This window comes from Podarcis filfolensis, assembly GCF_964270895.1.
Source record: "Podarcis filfolensis genome assembly, chromosome: 11".
NCBI lineage: Eukaryota > Metazoa > Chordata > Lepidosauria > Squamata > Lacertidae > Podarcis > Podarcis filfolensis.
The window spans coordinates 54,992,042-55,011,333 of NC_139613.1; positions in this window are offsets into that span (position 1 = coordinate 54,992,042).

The following is a 19,292-nucleotide window of genomic DNA, read 5'->3' on the forward strand; positions in this document are numbered from 1 at the left end:
AGTTCTGTAGTAACACTTCTTTATTAAAGCAAACAAGACTGAGAACTGAGGAGGGGAGAGCTACATTTATAGGGACAGGGAACTAGCTAGAAAGGATACATTTTGGAGGGAACAATATCAGGCAATCACAGTCCTGCCTTTTGGAAGAAACCAATAAGACAGAGGATCCAAATACAGCAGCTTAAATGAACCAATAGTAGCTGTACCCTCTGGAACCAAAAGGCAGTTACTTTACCCTAATGCAAATACAGACAATAATAATACAGATATAAAATCCTTTGACTCAATACACAACAAATATAACACAACACGATGGCCAATAACAATGGCACTAAACACTATAAACTAATACAAATGATCAGAAATTACAACCAAAGTCTCTAAATCTTTTTCACCAGTTGCAGTAGAATAATTCAAAAGTTCAACATATACATAATCTGTCACCAAATATCGCCGGTCTTGATCAATTCTTCATCAGCCAGTCTTGTAAGAATTAATATGAGAAGGCTGCAGTTCAATTTCTTAACCAACCAATTTTACATGTAAGCAGAAATAAACGCTGTAGAATATATAGTCTGGATCAGTGCTCATATGATACCGTAGTCACTGATTGTATAGGTCCCAGCTGGTACATTTCACAGTTGGGGCATATGCACATAGGGTAAAGCGATTTCAGCGCCTGAAAATAGAAGATGTCTTTAACCAGCAGGGTGGAACTTCTCAGCAAACATCAGAAATGGTTCTGAATTTATACTTTAAATATTCATAGCTTAACAGAAAGGAAAGGCAACAGTGACCGTTAATGCAACAGTGCTTATGTGTGTCTCTAAGAAGAAAATAACGTGAACCTAAAACTGCATTTGCAATGATCAAAATTAGCATGCTTCAGATATTTCAAATAAACAGAGCATTGCTTTTATTTCCATTAAAAAAGGGGGCACTTGGATTTGAACCAGGGACCTCTTGATCTGCAGTCAAATGCTCTACCACTGAGCTATACCCCCTGCTCCTTCAGTTCTGCTCTGTAAAGCTAACTCATTTTCCCTGCATCAGAACTGCAGTGTTCATACTATTGCCTGACATTTAGAGAAAGTACACTATGATTCATTTGCATCACTTTAAAATTAATTGTTTCACTTAAATTTCTCTAAATGCTTCAGTGATTTATGGAGTAGGGTAGACTAAAAATACAAACTACTCGATTTTACATCATTGGGAAAGAATGATGGGCTGTCCTGGCAGTGCCCACCTACTAACCTCCTGATATTTCATCAGCCAACATACACACAAGTTTGTCTTTGATAATATAGCAGACAGGAACTTCCTCCTCCCCCCCTTTTTTCCCTTTTTTTTAAATGACAGCTAAGATTCTCAGACAGCTGAATTCAGTAATCAATACAACAACAAATAAAAGTGCAAAATGTAACCTGTTTCTGTTCAGGGTTCTAGCCAGCCATGCCCTCTTCCAGGTTTCTCAGCACAGGGGGGGATGGAGAAGGCAAGGAGTGTTGTGACGTGGGGCTTGTGATTTCAGCTCTCTTGACATAATACGCTGGAGACAGTTCTGTAGTAACACTTCTTTATTAAAGCAAACAAGACTGAGAACTGAGGAGGGGAGAGCTACATTTATAGGGACAGGGAACTAGCTAGAAAGGATACATTTTGGAGGGAACAATATCAGGCAATCACAGTCCTGCCTTTTGGAGGAAACCAATAAGACAGAGGATCCAAGTACAGCAGCTTAAATGAACCAATAGTAGCTGTACCCTCTGGAACCAAAAGGCAGTTACTTTACCCTAATGCAAATACAGACAATAATAATACAGATATAAAATCCTTTGACTCAATACACAACAAGGAGTATGTCAGCCTAAGGCTCATATATGTAATATTTATAAAGGTATTTATTTACTGACATCTCATAAAATGTGAGGGCAGTGTACAATAATGTGTACACAATGAATCACTGATACAGTGCAGAATAATAATTAAAATGATTAAAACAATACTAGCACTTATGAAAACAGCCATATTTAACATTCCTTATTCATGGTTTGACATGATGTCTGAACTAAGCCATTATATGCAAAATCTACACATGAATAGGTTTACTTTTCCATATGCAGCTGGCAAGCACATGGGCTCTGGCTTTTCAGTGGTGGCCCCACAATTGTGAAATGCTATCCCAAGCAATGTTGGCAGGACCCATCCCTGGATAAACCTTGGCTTGCAGAAAATAATTGTGACTGGGTATCTGGCGTGCTCTGGTCCATGGGGTCATGAAGAGTCGGACACGACTAAACGACTAAACAGCAACAACAACAACATCTGATTGTGTGGCCAGGTCTTGGTTACTATTTTATGCTCCATTTTTTATATTGGATTGTTAGTAATAATAATATAGGATTGTATTATGAAATGGTTTTCCTACAAGTTTTTTTTATAAAAAATCTATTGTATTTTATGTGAAATGTCAAAGGAGGTATAGGAATTTATTAAATAAATAAACTTGTCTATATAATGAATATATTCATACCTACTCTGTGCATATATAAAGTCTCAAACAATTGAGTTTTAGAATACTATATGCCACTGCAGCATAATCTAACACTCAGCCAGAATGAGACACAAGAATACTCAGCCCTCCAGTTAAAATCTGACACTTGCATAACCATTTGTACAGCTGCACTACATCAAAATTTACAACTCCCTCCACATGTGTAGCACAGTCAGCTGTGACAAATTATAACATGACACAATTCCACTCCCCCCCCCCAAAAAAAAGGGCTGATTCTGATTTGAAATCAGCTAAGTCAAACAGCTTTGAAATTTATGAGACTGGCTTGTTCCAAGATTAGACAGGAGCCGCTAAAAAAGCAAATGTTGGGGTGGGGAAGATGTTTATGCTAGCTAATTAAAATGAGGAATAGCAACAAAAGTGAAGCAGGGTATTGTACAGTACTGAATTTGTGACCATTGCAAGGCTAGACAAGGAAGCCAATAGCTATACTTGATGAGCAAACATTTTAAAGAGAACAGATGAATAAATAATGAGGAACAGCCCTGAGTGTTGATTTTTAAGGAGTCAACATTATTGTTGTTTGTGATGTGTTCCCTTCAATACTTGACACAATGCATAGGTACAGCACCAGATTAACCCCTTGATATCTACATTAGGCTGGGAGGGATGTGGAGAATGGCGATCTCTCTTTCATATGTGGTGGAGTCACAAACGTGGAAAACTCCTGGGTTTTGCCACACTATCTGACATCAGTGGCCAGCCTCTCCACCCAGATCCAGGCCTTGCTCTACTATCGCTTGGAGGTGATCTAAATCCCTAAATGACTAGTAGCTTTGCTTCTTGCAACAGTATGCCCTGAGATTGCATTATGCTGAAAGACTGGGGCAGGCTTTAAATTATGACAGGATCTGGTCAATTGTGCTTTCTGAGCATCTTACCTATCATGCTAGAGTTATCTGAGGCACCTCAAAAAGGGATAATTTTTGAAGTGGCTGGGTTCCCTTTCATAAGTTTTGTGAGAAGGCAGACATAACTAAATCCTCTGGTCACTCAGTTTTCACTTTCGAGAGCTCTGATTCTTCCAGGAAATAACACCACACAGAATAATGTGTTGTAATCTTTCTTGAATGGGACAACACTTTTTCTTCCTACTTAGTTTCAAGCTTTGGGGTATTCTACTCCGGTTTTGTGGTTGCACGCATCGTTGTTCTAGTCTGTTGTGTGTTTTTACATTGTTTTTATTTCTATAACATATGCTGTCTTTGTAAGACTTATACTTGCAATTGAAAATCCAACAAAAACTATTTGAATGGATGAGTGAATGAATAGCTACAGTAGTGCTCATAGTACTGGGATAAAAAGTGCACAAAAGCTTCTTACAATTACCGTATTTTTGCTCTGTAAGACACACCAGACCATAAGGCGCACCTAGTTTTTGGAGGCAGAAAACAAGAAAACAAATTCTGAATCCCAGAAGCCAGAACAACAAGAGGGATTGCTGCGCAGCAATCCGTCTCGCTATTCTGGCTTCTGGGATAGCTGAACAGCCAGCATTCGCTCCATAAGACGCACACACATTTCCCCTTACTTTTTAGGAGGGAAAAAGTGTGTCTTATAGAGCAAAAAATACGGTATATTGATGACTGAGGTGCCCTACCATGGAATATGGGAAGAAAACATCCTAATACAAAAGTAGGTTATTATTTTTCTAAGTCCCACCTCAAAAAGGTGTGTTTCCCTCTCATCTCTCTAAACAAAAAGTTCCATTTAAAAAACACTACTGGCTAATAAAATGAGTTGCTTCTGATTGTGTAAGTCTAGATTTCGTGCAAGGGAACCTGGCTTTGTGTAGCTGCTAAGGCTTAAGGAACTTGTTCTTTTGGTACCTGGAGCTTTGAGGCATTCTTGAATGAGAGGCCACATGCTTCTTTAGTTTTAGGGAGTTTTCCCAGTCTGGATTTTTGGTTACCAGTGAGACAGGTTATAAGTGCACCTTATATGGTTTGTTATCCCTCAAGCAGAAAATGAAACAACCTTCAACATGGTAGTAGTAGATCCTAAGAAATCCATATCAAATTTTGCCATAGCACTAGAGCTTGGGGCTGGGAAATTGCTACGACTCCCATCATCCCTGACCATTGGCCATGCTTGCTGGGGCCAATGGGAGTTGTAGTTCAGCAACATTTGAAGGGTGATGATGCCTCTTACTAGCCAGGATGGAGAAATGAGTATATTTGAGTGTATTGGTGTACAAAGCTCCGACTTCTGTGCAAATGGAATGCAGCCTGATGTACAATGGTAAGAGTCACATATGTTGCATCCCAGACCAATGACCATGTTTGCTGGGGCTAACAAAGGGGAGCCTAGCAGCATTTGTTGGGCCACAGATTCCTGATGCTTTCTGTAGGCGGAAGCATCAGGCATAGCTTAAACAAGGGCTCCCTAGCTGCCAGTTATAATCCAGACAGAGACACAGTAATGATGAATTGATATCTCTAATTTTCCATTTATTTGGTTTCATTGCTTAGAGAAGCTACACTTCCTGTTTGCCACATGATTATAATTTCTGATCAACTGCCGCATGAATGGAATTGAGCCTTGGAAAGACGACTCTGTACAATGTCAAACTGGCATGTTAGACAGCTGCAACCAGAGGGCTTCAGATAAATGTTTTGACTCGAGAACAATTCAATTACTCATCCGGTGGTGATGGGAACTAAATTTGGCTAATGGCTTGTGATCTGATTTTAACCCTTCCAGCACTGCTTCCTCTTGTTATAAAGGCTATTATAAAGGCATGAGGGCACCAAGCATTGGAGGATAAATCATGATGCTCTGTTAAGGGTTAACAGGCTCCAAACAATACACAAGCCTCCTGCATTTCATCTGCTGCTTTACTGTAAAAACAAAGGCAATATTTGCAAAGAGATTTACCGTAGCTCTTTAAAATTTTATGATTGCCAATGCAGTCTCGAAGACGCAATCCCAGGATGAACACAGATCAGCTAGGTAGGGGGCTGTTCTTGGCATTTAATATCCTGACCTTTAGCTATCATAATGGTACAAGATGAAAGAAAAACTGTACCAGCATCACAGACTGGCAGGTTTTACCTAATTGTTGTCTCATTCTTCACACACTCTTTCTCCTCACCCCCACCCCAAGATTAAATGTGAAACCAGCCACTCAGAAATACCCTGGGCTGCAATCATGCTGCAATCTAAAGACAACCCCCCCCCCATTTTGTTCTCCAGCCACTGAAAGAGCTTTTCACCACCAATTAATTTCACTGGCTGACATTAAGGGTTGGCTGTCATTAAGGAAAGCAAAACAACAACACAAACAAATGTCTAACCCTCTTTAGCAGACTCTGGAAATCTTTAAGGTTTCTTTCTCTCTTAAATTTGTACCCCACCCTATCCCAAAGGAGCCTTCTTATTGGGGCGTAGCTAGCTGCTCTCGCACCCAGAGCGGTGGGGGTGGGGCGATCCGCCCAGAGGGGTGCCGCGGTGAGCTGCCCACAGAGTCTGCCTGGCGGACGCAAGCCCCACAGTGCTGTTTCGGGTGGCGTGGGACCCTGAGCCACCGTGTCAATCCTAGGAAAGACGCGTAGTTTGGGCCCGCTACAGGCCATGACCCACGGTAAGTGCTGCCCTCCGCGGAGTGCCATTTTGTCACCCCCTCAGGGATGACACCCCGGGCGAAGCGCACCCCCTGCACCCCCCTTCCTACGTCCCTGCCTCTTATGCCTTTCTGTTAGGCTTTTGGTGTCTCCTTAGCTGGTAGAGTGTTCAAGGCAGGCATTTAGTTCCCATTGGAAAACCGACCAGTGGGGACCTAAATAAGCCAGATCAGAAGAGCTACTTTTGATGCGTCCAAAGGCTTGGGACCCAGTAAGACTTGGAGCCTTTTCCCTTGAGCAAACTAAATAACTCTGTATGTGGTTTACAAAAATCCATTGACAGTAATGTACAACACCTTCTAATGCTTAGTTTTAAATGATCTGTACAGTGCCAAAATAAGAATGACATACACAACTCAATATCTGAAAGCCAAACAGTCCAAATATTCCTGCAATAAGTCCAAGAGAATAACTCTCTATACTTGTTGCTGGTGCAATTCTGATGGAACTCCAACAACGAGATAACCAGATTTCAATCTCTGATTCGTGACTCTTCTTCTGGTTGGTCCAAAAAGGAACTATGCAATGGCAAGTAAATGCTCAACCAAAAAGGTAAATTTCAACCTCAAAAAGGCACTTTGCTCTCGGCCTTTTCAAAAAGAGCAACCTAGAAAGGTAGCCCATCTAGGAGAAGGAAAACTCTAACCTTAAACCTCCGCTGCCTTGTGGGATATCTTCAAGAGAAGAAAAGGCTACACAAACCCCACACAAATCCAGAGTGGAGTCCCTAAGATGGTTGGATGGCACCTCACACGCCTCCTTCTGACAACTCCTAAGCCAAGCTGGCGCCAGACATATTGCTCTGCTTTCCTTTGGACCACATCAGTGAGGCCGAGAGGAGGGTCTTGCCATCTAGGCAACCCAGGACCAACATACACACTACCCAGTTTTGCGACGTGGAGAGGTGACTTCAGTGCAGCTAACGCAGCCGTTTGACTTCATTCCCAGAGGTGCACTCCATTGTCTCTCAAGATAGACGGATGTCAACAGTGCAATATTAGATAGATAGATGATAGATAGATGATAGATAGATAGATGATGGATATAGATAGATAGATAGATGATAGATAGATGATAGATAGATAGATGATAGATAGATAGATGATAGATAGATAGATAGATAATTGATAGATAGATAGATAGATGATTGATAGATAATAGATAGATGATAGATAGATAGATAGATATAGATAGATAGATAGATAGATAGATAGATAGATAGATAGATAGATGATAGATAGATAGATGATATAGATAGATAGATGATATAGATAGATGATAGATAGATAGATGATAGATAGATAGATATAGATAGAGATAGATAGATAGATAGATAGATGATAGATAGATGATAGATAGATTAGATAGATAGATAGATAGATAGACAGACAGATATAATGATAGAGAGAGAGAGAGATGATAGATAGATGATAGATAGATAGATAGATAGATAGATAGATAGATAGATAGATATATTGATAGAGAGAGATAGAGAGATAGATGATAGATAGATAGATAGATAGATAGATAGATGATAGATAGATAGATATAGATAGATAGATAGATGATAGATAGATGATAGATAGATAGATAGATAGATAGATAGATGATAGATAGATAGATGATAGCTAGCTAGATAGATAGATGATAGCTAGATAGCTAGATAGCTAGATAGCTAGATAGCTAGATAGATAGATAGATAGATGATGGATAACACCTGGCCTGATCCCAATCACCACAGGATGGGGAGAACCAACTCTTGAAGTCTGATCACTCACTGCCAGGGTTTTCGTGGTGGTGGTGGTAAATATCTGTGCCCATAATCCACACAACAAGAAAGTAATATCTAAATGCCATTGCTGTGTGTGTTAGTCAGAACTGAAGCATTTGTAGACCACTGCCAAAGAGTGTATGAGTAAGCGAGTCATTGCCCTTTGTAAATTGCCCTGGGAATGATCAATAAGGATGAATGACAGTTTCTAATAAATAAATAAATAGTCATGAGAAACACTGGCCCTGGCCATGTTAACATTACATGCATCTAGGCTGGAGCATGCTGCGTGTATTTAGATGGATGAAAGGGCTTTTTGCAGCCACCACAAGCAGCGAGCAATGGACAATGGACCCTTAATGAGAGATGGAAATGATTATAATTCTCATCCCTCGAGGTACATACAGCTTCCAGCTACATTCTAGGCAGCTTGGAAAAAAGACATTCAGGCCTCCGTTTAATAAACCTGAAATGCTGCCATTTGTTAATGGCTACCATTATAGACAGAACTCCAGAAAAAGGGGCATAAGCTATATTGACTATTATGTTACCGTAACAGTCAGAGTGCTAAAAAAATTCCTTCCAGTAGCACCTTAGAGACCAACTAGGTTTGTTACTGGTATGAGCTTTCGTGTGCATGCACACTTCTTCAGAAATTTCGTTTGTATCTGAAGAAGTGTGCATGCACACGAAAGCTCATACCAATAACAAACTTAGTTGGTCTCTAAGGTGCTACTGGAAGAATTTTTTTAATTTTGTTTCGACTACGGCAGACCAACACGGCTACCTACCTGTAGTCAGATAATAATAATAATAATAATAATAATAATAATAATAATAATAATAATTTATTATTTATACCCTGCCCATCTGGCTGGGCTTCCCCAGCCACTCTGGGTGGCTTCCAAAAAAATATTAAAATACTGTAATACATCAAACATTAAAAGCTTCCCAAAACATACTTGCATCACTGAGCAGTCAGTATTTTTTATCTTTCTGCCCTGTGCTGCTGTACAGCCTGGCTGTGGCTCTCCAAGGTCTGGGATAGAGACATCTCCAGCAGTGCTTCCAGGGTCAGTCCCATCATTAGGCAGAATGAAGCAACTGCCTCAGTCGGCAAATGTTCATTGACTGGATATATATCCTGACACCCTGGCTGCACTTTTCTGTTGAAGGGCAGAGCTGTGTGTGCCACACAGCCTGTCCTGCTCTCAACATAATTCATCTGCTGCCATCAGGCGTAAAAGAGAACACTATCCTGTTATCCAGTACTCAACAGTATGTAACTGTGGGCCTGGTCGATTTCTGTAGATGGAACACTGGTGTTCACAGTACATTTTTATACCTCTTAAGAGAGTTTTGTGTTTAAGTAATCAGTGTGGTGTAGTGGTTAAGAGCAGTAGACTCATAATCTGGTGAACCGGGTTCACTTCCCCGCTCCTCCACATGCAGCTGCTGGGTGACCTTGAGCTAGTCAAACTTCTCTGAAGTCTCTCAGCCCCACTCACCTCACAGAGTGTTTGTTGTGGGGGAGGAAGGGAAAGGAGAATGTTAGCCACTTTGAGACTCTTTCGGGTAGTGATAAAGCGGGATATCAAATCCAAACTCTTCTTCTCTTCTTCTACAGAAATATTTCTAAATTATTTTTTTTTTAAAAAAAATTAACTGGAGTTGGTAGGATTCATCCTGTGTGTCCTTTCATCTGGAAAAAAAATGTATTTCACCATGGGCAGATGCTCAATCCTGCATATTTTTTCCAGAACCATTGTAAACTCTTTTCATTCCAAATAGTTTCTAGAGACGCAAGCAAGAAGGGCTAAACTTGTGAAGAAGGGGAAAAGATTAGGATGAAATGTTATCTTTTGTATGTTTTAAGGATACGCTCTGAGAGATGGAGAAAGGGCTAAAAATCTAAATATAGCATAATAACTGTTGACTGGGATATTGATGTTTGGGACGTGTAAATTTCATGCTCATGACAGGCAGAGAATGTTCTCTGCCATTTTCCATATGCTTCTTTTATCTTTTACTCCCAGTCTTTTCTAATCAATGGAAGATTAAAGTACCATTTTGAAAGGCCACAATATGAACATCTTAAAATGCTTAGTGCTTGTACTTAGAACAAACAGTAACCTTCAACCACTTCTTTCACAAAGTATGTTTTGTTTACTATTTGTAAATTTTCCAGCACCAGAAAGCAAACCCAGAGGTGTGCCTAGGGTCCCTTGCACCTTTGGCAAGAAGCTGTATCAGCACCCCTCCAAAAGGGATGAAATCAATTTTCTGCAATAGCCACATTAGAAAGGTACTCAAAGCATCTGGAGTGAAAGCAAGTTGAGTGAAATATACTCGGAGTCAAGAGTGGATTTCATGCTCTTTATTCAGCTCATAGTGGTGAGGAGGAATGGAAGTTCCCCCAGAATGTCTGCTTTATATACATTATTTACACAATGGGCCCCACGTGATTGGCTAATTCCAGGGTTCACCTGTAGGCCAATCAGGTTGCGGATTCACTTCCACCTGCAGCTGGATTGGGTGGCTCCTGTGGACCAATCAGACTGCTGCATTCTGGACCCTCTTGTTCTAGGACCAATCAGACTGCTGCCTTTTGGATCTTATTCAACTCAGTACATAACATTGAGGAAGGGCAAAAAAAATTCATGCAGCTTTGTGTTGTGGTGTAAGAAGGATGGGAAGCTTCTCCTGCATTTGATCTCACCACAGTAGCAGCGTTGTGATGCCACACACATATGCCTCATGCACTCCATAGTCTGCTAAGTGATTGGGGGGGGGTGGACCTGCACTCCCAAGCAGGGGCTTGTTTCCGCCAACCCCTAGGCACGCCTCTGAGTAAACCACTTAGAGTTTGCAATTCACAAAACTTGGGCAAAGATACCATTTGAAAGTTCACACAACTGTTGGCGACAGATAATTTGCACAATCGGGATGGCGGATGATCGCCTGGGTTAAATAAGCAGCCAAATTAGCATACTGAGACCTGAGGTGGTAGAATGGACTTTACCACTTCTCTATATTGAAACAAATCAAAACCAACGGTTGTACAAATAAAACAACAGGCATCTCAGAGCAAAAGTGTTAGTCCAGCCCTCTCCTTGCTTACAAAGGAGGTTTTTACATAAGGGAGGATTAACAATGTGATTCTGATCCATGTACACAATGCACTTTTTCTGTGCCAGTAAAGGAGATTTATTGATTAACAATGTGATTACCCTTGCTGCAGAATAAAGTGGCACATGCTATCACCTCATATTAAGACCAAACCTCAATTTCAACCTTCTTTATTAATGTCGCTGTTGCTTCAAGCATAGGCCATAAGAGCTACTATTCTATGAGCATAAGGACCTTCCTGCATCAGACCAAAGGCATATCTAATTCAGCATACTGTTTCCCACAGTAGTGAATCTATGGAAAGCTCACCAGCAAAACATGTGCGCAATAGCTTGCACCCACTGCTGTTCCCCACTTACTGGTATTCAAAGACACAGGGCCTCTGATCCTGGCAGCATGATTCCTGACCTTCCTATACCAAACTAAGCTTGAGCTGTCATCATTTTCATAGCACACTTTTGACAGGGACAAATGACAAAATCAAACAGCCACGATTCAATTATAAACCACTTCAAATTCACCTGGTAGATTTAGCCACACAGCTCTTTAATCACCAGACACGTTCATGGCATGTTAATAGCAGGGGTGAAATTAATCAAGTGAGCTTTTCCCTAATGGACTCTTGTGGGACAGAATTGGAGACAGGCCAAATCACATGGAGGAGAGGGAAATCACCAATGACATCAAGCTGCTATTCCCCCTCCCCACAAACTTCCCAACTTTGCTTCTTGTGTCTCCCCCCCCCCCCCCGCCACTTACTGCCTGTTAATGCAAAGCACAAGACTAGCAGTGGCTGAAAACCTATCAGTAATGCTTTTTGAAATCAGTTTATCTTGGGCACAACTCTGCCAACTAATTTATATATATCTACACTGGAGGGGCCTACACACAAACCCCTCCACAGGTTGAAATAACATGTGGATGAATCGCTGGGGCCACAAAGTCTAGTTCTGCCCACCAGTGCTAGGGTGCTCCACTGATGTATGTGAAGGGATGTGTGTGAGCAGAGCTCTTCCATTATTAACAGTGAACATTCCCAAAATGGCATTTGTGAGCACACAGACATCCGGAAATTTGTTCTGCCAGTGATTTCCTTCTATATTCTACACAGGAGAAAGAAGCCAGTCTACTCCAGATAATAAATAGCTGTAAATCTGATCTCAGAACTGGCAATATATTCATTAAAATAAAATAAAAAAGCAGGGAACATTTCAGTCTCACAGCATACTCTGTCACTGGACCAGTGTGAGGGCCAGATTGTGGGGACTCTGTCCAAGGCCCATGCAGTCGGGGCCCCCCAAATGAGGTGGCAACAGTGGCAGATTGTGAAGCAGTAGGAAGTGAAGTGTTGTGCCGCCATTCAAATTGAAAGCATTTCCCCAGAGTTATGAGAAGTACGGTGTCAGGGAACTGACATCGGAGCGCAGAGCAGAGGTAGGGCTCTCCGATGATGCAGGAGAAGGGACCAGCAGGGAGAGGGAGAATACTTCCATTGGGGAAGGAAATAAGCGTGACACCAGGAAAGAAGGGGAGGAGGAAAGGTCTTCGGAGAGAGGGCTTCAAAACCCTTCCACAGGGTCCAGCGGGGAGAGCCCAGGACCTCCGCTGGCCACGCCCACTCTGCGCAGGAGACTTCCGCGCAGAGAAGCTAGAAGGAGACTTGGCGTCAAACAGCTTTTATGTTGGAAGAAGTTTAGGGAACGCCCACTGACGGATTCTGCCAGTGACTGAGACAGTCGCCTTGTAAGGGCTGTCAAATCAGGGAAAGGTTTAGCTACCCCAACAGCTGGGAGCAGTTTGGAATTTACGCACAAGCAACCCCAATTCCCATTACATACGGCAAGCGGAATAGTCACATCTGTGTGGTGGTGTGGAATCACAGAGCCACCCTCCTGACAGTGTCATCACTGCTGCTTGCCTGGACAGGGCTGGGGCAGGGCAGTTGTTATGTACTGAAGTTCTCACCCTGGGCCAGCAGGAGGATACTGTAGATAGTTATGCAAATCAGGGATCGAAAGTGACGTTCAGTGATTGGATGGTTTTAGAAAATTGTTACAGTTACGTTGTACTGGAGCTCTATACAAGCAGGCTGACTGAACCCTTCAGTTCAGTTCTGTCCTGGCCTGTGAATAAACAAGAGCTGTTTGAAGAATCGCTGTGTCATCGGATATGTTCACCCACAACGTAACAGCAGTGGCAAGACTGGGGTCATGTGGATTCACTGGCAGGATCAGATTAATTACAGCAGTGCATGTGTGAGGCCTAGCCATGCTGCTGACCTGCCTCAGCCCTGTCTAGGTAAGCAGTGGCAATGCCAGTGTCAGAAGGGCAGTTCTGCCCCAACATATGCAATGCTACTGGAGCTGAACACAGGCATCACAGATGGGCCCCCCCACACAGGGACCCCAACAGCACCTCTGCACAGACTTCAAGATAGGTGTTCTCAAAACAAGGGAACTTCAAAAGCTGAATTATAGTTTATCAAAAGGTTTAGTTTACTGCCTGTGGCAGGAATTGGAATAACTGTTTATTATCACACTACATGTGTTGATTCGCTTGCCAATTATCTCCAGTAGTAGTTTCTAAATGGCCACTGTTGGTAACTGTTGTTTTCTGTAATTAACTTCTCTCTAACCTCACTGTCTGTCCACACACAGAGAGACACACACACACACATGCACACTGTGTGTGTGTATTGAGGTGGACTGTAGTCCATGAAAGCGTATGTGTCATGGACTGGCTGGAAGCAGAGAAGTGGTCGGGCGCACCAGCTGGGGAACCCCCAAGGGAAAAATACTCAGAGTCCATGGATTGGTGGTGGGACAGTGATGAGTGGTCAGAGGGAGCAGAGAAGAGGGAGGAGGGGGTGTTGGAAACTGAAGAGGCAAGAGGGTTTAGTGAGCAGGAAGAGGCTGTGGAAGACAGCAATCCGGAATCAGAGGCAGAAACTGAGGCTGGAGAGGTTAAAGCACATAAGGTATTCAAAAACCATATTGTCAGGAAATCACTGTTTAATGTCTGGATAAGATATAAAGACTTATTGGAGAGTAAAACCCCAAGGTGGCTGTCGCCAATGGAAGCCAAGGCTCAGAAAAAGCTCAATATGGAGGCCAAATGGCCAAAATATTGGGAAATTTTGGAGCAAGAAGGAGACAAACTGAAATTGCAGAGCTTCGAGAAACTAAAAGATAAAGTGCGAGATTGGCTTCATTATTATCAAATAAAAGAGGCCTATAATTTGGACAAAAAAATTGGTTTCCAGGTGGAAAAATCAAAGTTGGAATTAGAATTGTTAGAACCGAAAATTAAGACTTTGTCTAGAATGTATAATTTGCTGTTAAAATGGAATACGCAGGATGAAACGGTTAAATCAGCTATGATTAAATGGGCGCAAGACATAGGTCATAACATTATGTTTGCTGACTGGGAACAGTTGTGGACCACCGGTATGAAGTTTACAGCATGTAATGCCCTAAAGGAGAATATAATGAAAATGATTTACAGGTGGTACATGACCCCAGTTAAGCTTGCAAAAATTTACCACCTGCCTGATAATAAGTGTTGGAAATGCAAAGAAGCTGAGGGAACATTCTTTCATCTTTGGTGGACGTGCCCAAAGGTTAAGGCTTACTGGGAAATGATCTACAATGAACTGAAGAAAGTATTTAAATTTACCTTTCCTAAGAAACCAGAGGCCTTCCTCTTGGGCATAGTCGGCCAATTGGTGCCAAAGAAAGACAGAACATTTTTTATGTACGCAACAACAGCAGCAAGAATACTTCTCGCCAAATATTGGAAGACACAAGATTTGCCCACCGTGGAAGAATGGCAGACGCAAGTGATAGACTATATGGAGATGGCAGAAATGACCGGCAGAATCCGAGACCTGGGAGAAGAAATGATGGAAGAGGACTGGAAAAAGTTCAAAGACTATCTACAGAAACATTGTAAACTGTTTGAATGTTAAAATGATGTGGGATGTAAAGGTAACATGGCATTTGGGATATGGTTAAAGGAGATAGGAAAAAAAGGAGTTAAAAAAGAGGGGAAACTAGAGACTTAATAAGTGGGAGCTTATAATTATAAATGAAATTTGAAAGAGGGTTAGAATTTGCTGAATTTGACGGAATAAAGAGGAACACAAAAAAGGGAGATGTGAGGAGGTCAGGAAAGAGGAATACGAAATCTTGAAAGTTAAAAGTGGATTTTTTTTCTTTTTTCTTTTTCTGTATTATGTGTGAATTCTTTGTTTTTTTTTTTTTTTTTTGTGTTGGTATATGTAGTGTTTGATTTTTATGTTCTGTAAAACTCTAATAAACATTTATTAAAAAAAAAATAAAGTACAGCAACAGTATTAAAAAAAAAAAAAAGAAAGAAACTGAGGCTGGAGAGGAGTGGGGCCAAGAGACGGAGATGAGACAGGCTGCTGAGGAAGCTAGGGAGTCTCCCCCTCCTGCTGTGACCAGCTCTCCTGCCCCTCCCTTTTTCTCGCAGAACCCACAGAGGTATGAAGAGGGCGGAGCAAAGACAGGCAAGATGAAGGAGTCTTAGATTGCTTGGGAAGGAACCAGGGGAGGAGGAGACTTAAGAGCAGTGTCATCGAGTTGCGCCCAACATTGGGGGGGGCTGTCGCACATGCATGACATCACATGCACGATACCCACTCCCCGACCTGGGCAGACCGACTTGGCCTGTCATCTCCCACCCACCCACTGCCAGATGCCTTACCTTTTTGAAAGAGATACGTGGGGTGAAGACGCTTCACCCTGTGCATCCCTAGTGATCCTCAAAAGGACGCAGCAAGGCAAAGCATATTTGTCCTGGTGCGTCCTTTTAAGGATCAAACTGGATTTGGGGGCAGCCCCTGACCCCCACAGCCCCCCATAGACAGCACCCCTGACTTAAGAGAGCTGTCAGGAAGCAAAGACCTTCAGTCCTCACAACTGCCTCATTGGGGCAAGACCTACTGGGAAGAGTTGCTGTGTCACTAGTCCTGAGTTTCTTTGAATAAAGAGTTAACTTCGCTTGCACCTTGTGAGTTATTGCTGGCCTGCCCCTGATACCCACCCTAACAATATGCCGCAGTAAAAATGGTAGTCTTTAAATGCCCCAAGTCTCTTGGCTGCTTTTGCTGCAATATGCAGAAACCCTTCTTCCATACATGTACGTGCACTGCCAGTTGTAATGATGTGCACTTTGCTGTGAGATTTTTATGATAAAACAAAGGGAGAATTGGTGTCACTGAAAATCTTCCAGTTTAGGAAGGCTACACCTCTATAGGCTCTCCTCCCTTCCTCTTCTGTCTGCATCTCTCTCTCTCTCTCTCCTCTCTCTCTCTCTCTCTCTCTCTCTCTCTCTCTCTCTCACACACACACACACACACAAAAAAAACCTTTCCCCTTTCACTCATAAAATTCCATTACTGGTTATTCCCCAGAGTAAACAAAAACCATCCAACAAAAGTGATACAGTGAAGATCAAGAAAACACATGCTAAGTATTTGGGTAATGTATGGAATGCTAGGTCACCCAAATTTGCTGACAAGTAGACTAATTTCCCGGTAGTGCCTCTAATCCATAGAACTGGGATGTACCACAGCGAAAACCACAGACCACACCTAGGCAAGAATTTTGTACTAATTCATTCTGGCTTTCGTGCTGAAGTTTCATTTGAAGAGTCTGCTGTTAATAGTTAAGAGAGATTTTCTTGCTTGCTGAGTTATAGATAAAGAGGCATTTGGTGAAATAAAAATCCGGGAGGGGATCTTTCTAGTTTCCAAAACAAGCATTTGGAAACAACAAGACCAGATCAGTTTTTAAAAGAAACAAAAGATACAGCTCAGTGTGAGAATTGTATTTTGCTCTATTTTGTTTTGAGAATATTATTAGGCATTCTGGGAATGGCAGGTGGCCAAAAAAGCACTCAGTGGAGCTTTTCATCCCCTCTGTTCCCCATGTGTGTGTGTGTGTGTGTGTGTACGTTTGCAGTTATAGTCCTTAGGGGGAATACTAGGAGGCCAGAATGCTTTATCAACCATTTGTACTATTTATTTCCCTGCCTCTGCTCTCAGTTTTCAAATCATGCTTGTATTAAGCTGGTAGTTTAACTAGATTTATTCTGAAGATTCAGTTTTAAAATCACCCATTCTCAGCCATTACAAATGTACTAAAGCAACTATATTTGCACCTGATGAACCCGCGAGTTCTGAATCATAGACCAAGAGTGATTCCAGCAACAAAGTTGAACCCGTGCACGTAACAATAAGGCTGGCCATTTTTATATAGTGCTTCCAAATGTTTGAAACATCTTACATATGTTATCTTGCCATTTTTACAACCCCCCCTGTAAGGTGGGCCAATATTATCATTCATCAGCTGCAAGCTGAGGCTGAGATCAAATTAAAAATTATTACTTTATTTATTTCATAAAAGTTACACACCATATGGTTGTTAAACACCTCAAAGCAGTTTACAAAAAAGCAAAAAATAAATAAAAAATACAACCCTACTTTAAAACATACGTAAGTTCAAATAGTAAAGCAGATTAAAGTTACCTCAACTTTCAAACTTTCTTTAGCTTAGTCAGTAGAGCATGAGACTCGTAATCTCAAGATCATGTGTTTGAGTCCCACTGGGCAAAAAAGTCCTGCAACTCTACAATTCTATAAGCATCTGAGTAGGCTTGTCTAAACAGGAATGTTTTTAACAGGTGCCAAAATAGTACAATGAAGGCTTGATCTTCATAGGCAGGGAGTTCCAAAGTGTAGGGGCTGCCACACTAAACTGAGTTCTTACAAATGTGGAACAGGTATGATGTGGCAGTTGTAGTGGGATTCTTTTTATCAGTGCTTTTTCTGGGGGTACGCAGGGGTACACATACCCCTAAACCAGGCAAAGGCAAACTCGGCCCTCCAGATGTTTTGGGACTACAACTCCCATCATCCCTAGCTAACAGGACCAGTGGTCAGGGATGATGGGAGTTGTAGTCCCAAAACATCTGGAGGGCCAAGTTTGCCTATGCCTGCCCTAAACATTTTGTGTATCTTTGTACTTTTGTCCATTTACTGTACAGTGGTACCTCAGGTTACATACACTTCAGGTTACAGACGCTTCAGGTTACAGACTCCGCTAATCCAGAAATAGTACCTCGGGTTAAGAACTTTGCTTCAGGATGAGAACAGAAATCGTGCTCCGGCGGCGCGGCGGCAGCAGGAGGCCCCATTAGCTAAAGTGGTGCTTCAGGTTAAGAACAGTTTCAGGTTAAGAACAGACCTCCGGAACAAATTAAGTTCTTAACCCGAGGTACCACTGTATTTATTTTTCCCAATTTGAACTATAAAATGGCGATTTTCTTGAGTCAAAATGAGAATACCCCGAAACATTTTTTTTAGAAACAAAGCACTGCTTTTTATTATTATCTTTTCGCTCCTTCTGCTTCAGATAAATTCCAACCCGAAGGGAAGCTGAGAGAAATAAGATTGTGCGAAAGTGCCTTTCAGGCTGATCTGCCTGGGAAGCCCCTTGGAGCTCTGAAGGTGGAGTTCCTGCAGGTGGCAGACCCTGAAGATCCACTGGATCACCTCATATCCCAGCTGCCACCCATGTCAGGTCTCCCATCTATGCCAGTCTGGAGCTCCATTGGGAGGGAAAATAGTAAAAATAGGGACTGCTGGTTGTTTTTTCTTTAAAAGAGACACACAGAGAACTCTGCCCTCATCAGAGCAAGCTGGCAGGACTCTGAATGTGGCACTGGCTCACCCACATCGTTTTATTTTGATGGGACGGTCCTGTTGTTTCCTGCCTGGCATTTTCTACTCCTGTCAACGCAGCACAGCATAAGGCTGCCCATCGTATAGGCACTTACCTGCAGCTAAGCCCATTGAAGCCAACGGGGCTTTCTCCTGAGTAGACTTGGAGAGGGCTGCACTATAAATAGCCTCGGTTATGGATTTTCTAACCCTGCAATATCCTCATTTCTTAAGGTTATTCGTCTCCCTTTTTCCTAAGACTTGCTGCACTGGAATAGCAGTTGGGGAAGCTGTCAGTTGTTATGCCTAGTGTAACCAAAGGTAGATAGGATTTCTCAATATCCTTCTGTGATGAAACTTGCCTTGGTTTTACATACTGATGTCTAACCTAAAATAAATAGGTTGGTTATTTATTTATTTATTTATTTATATATTTATATATTT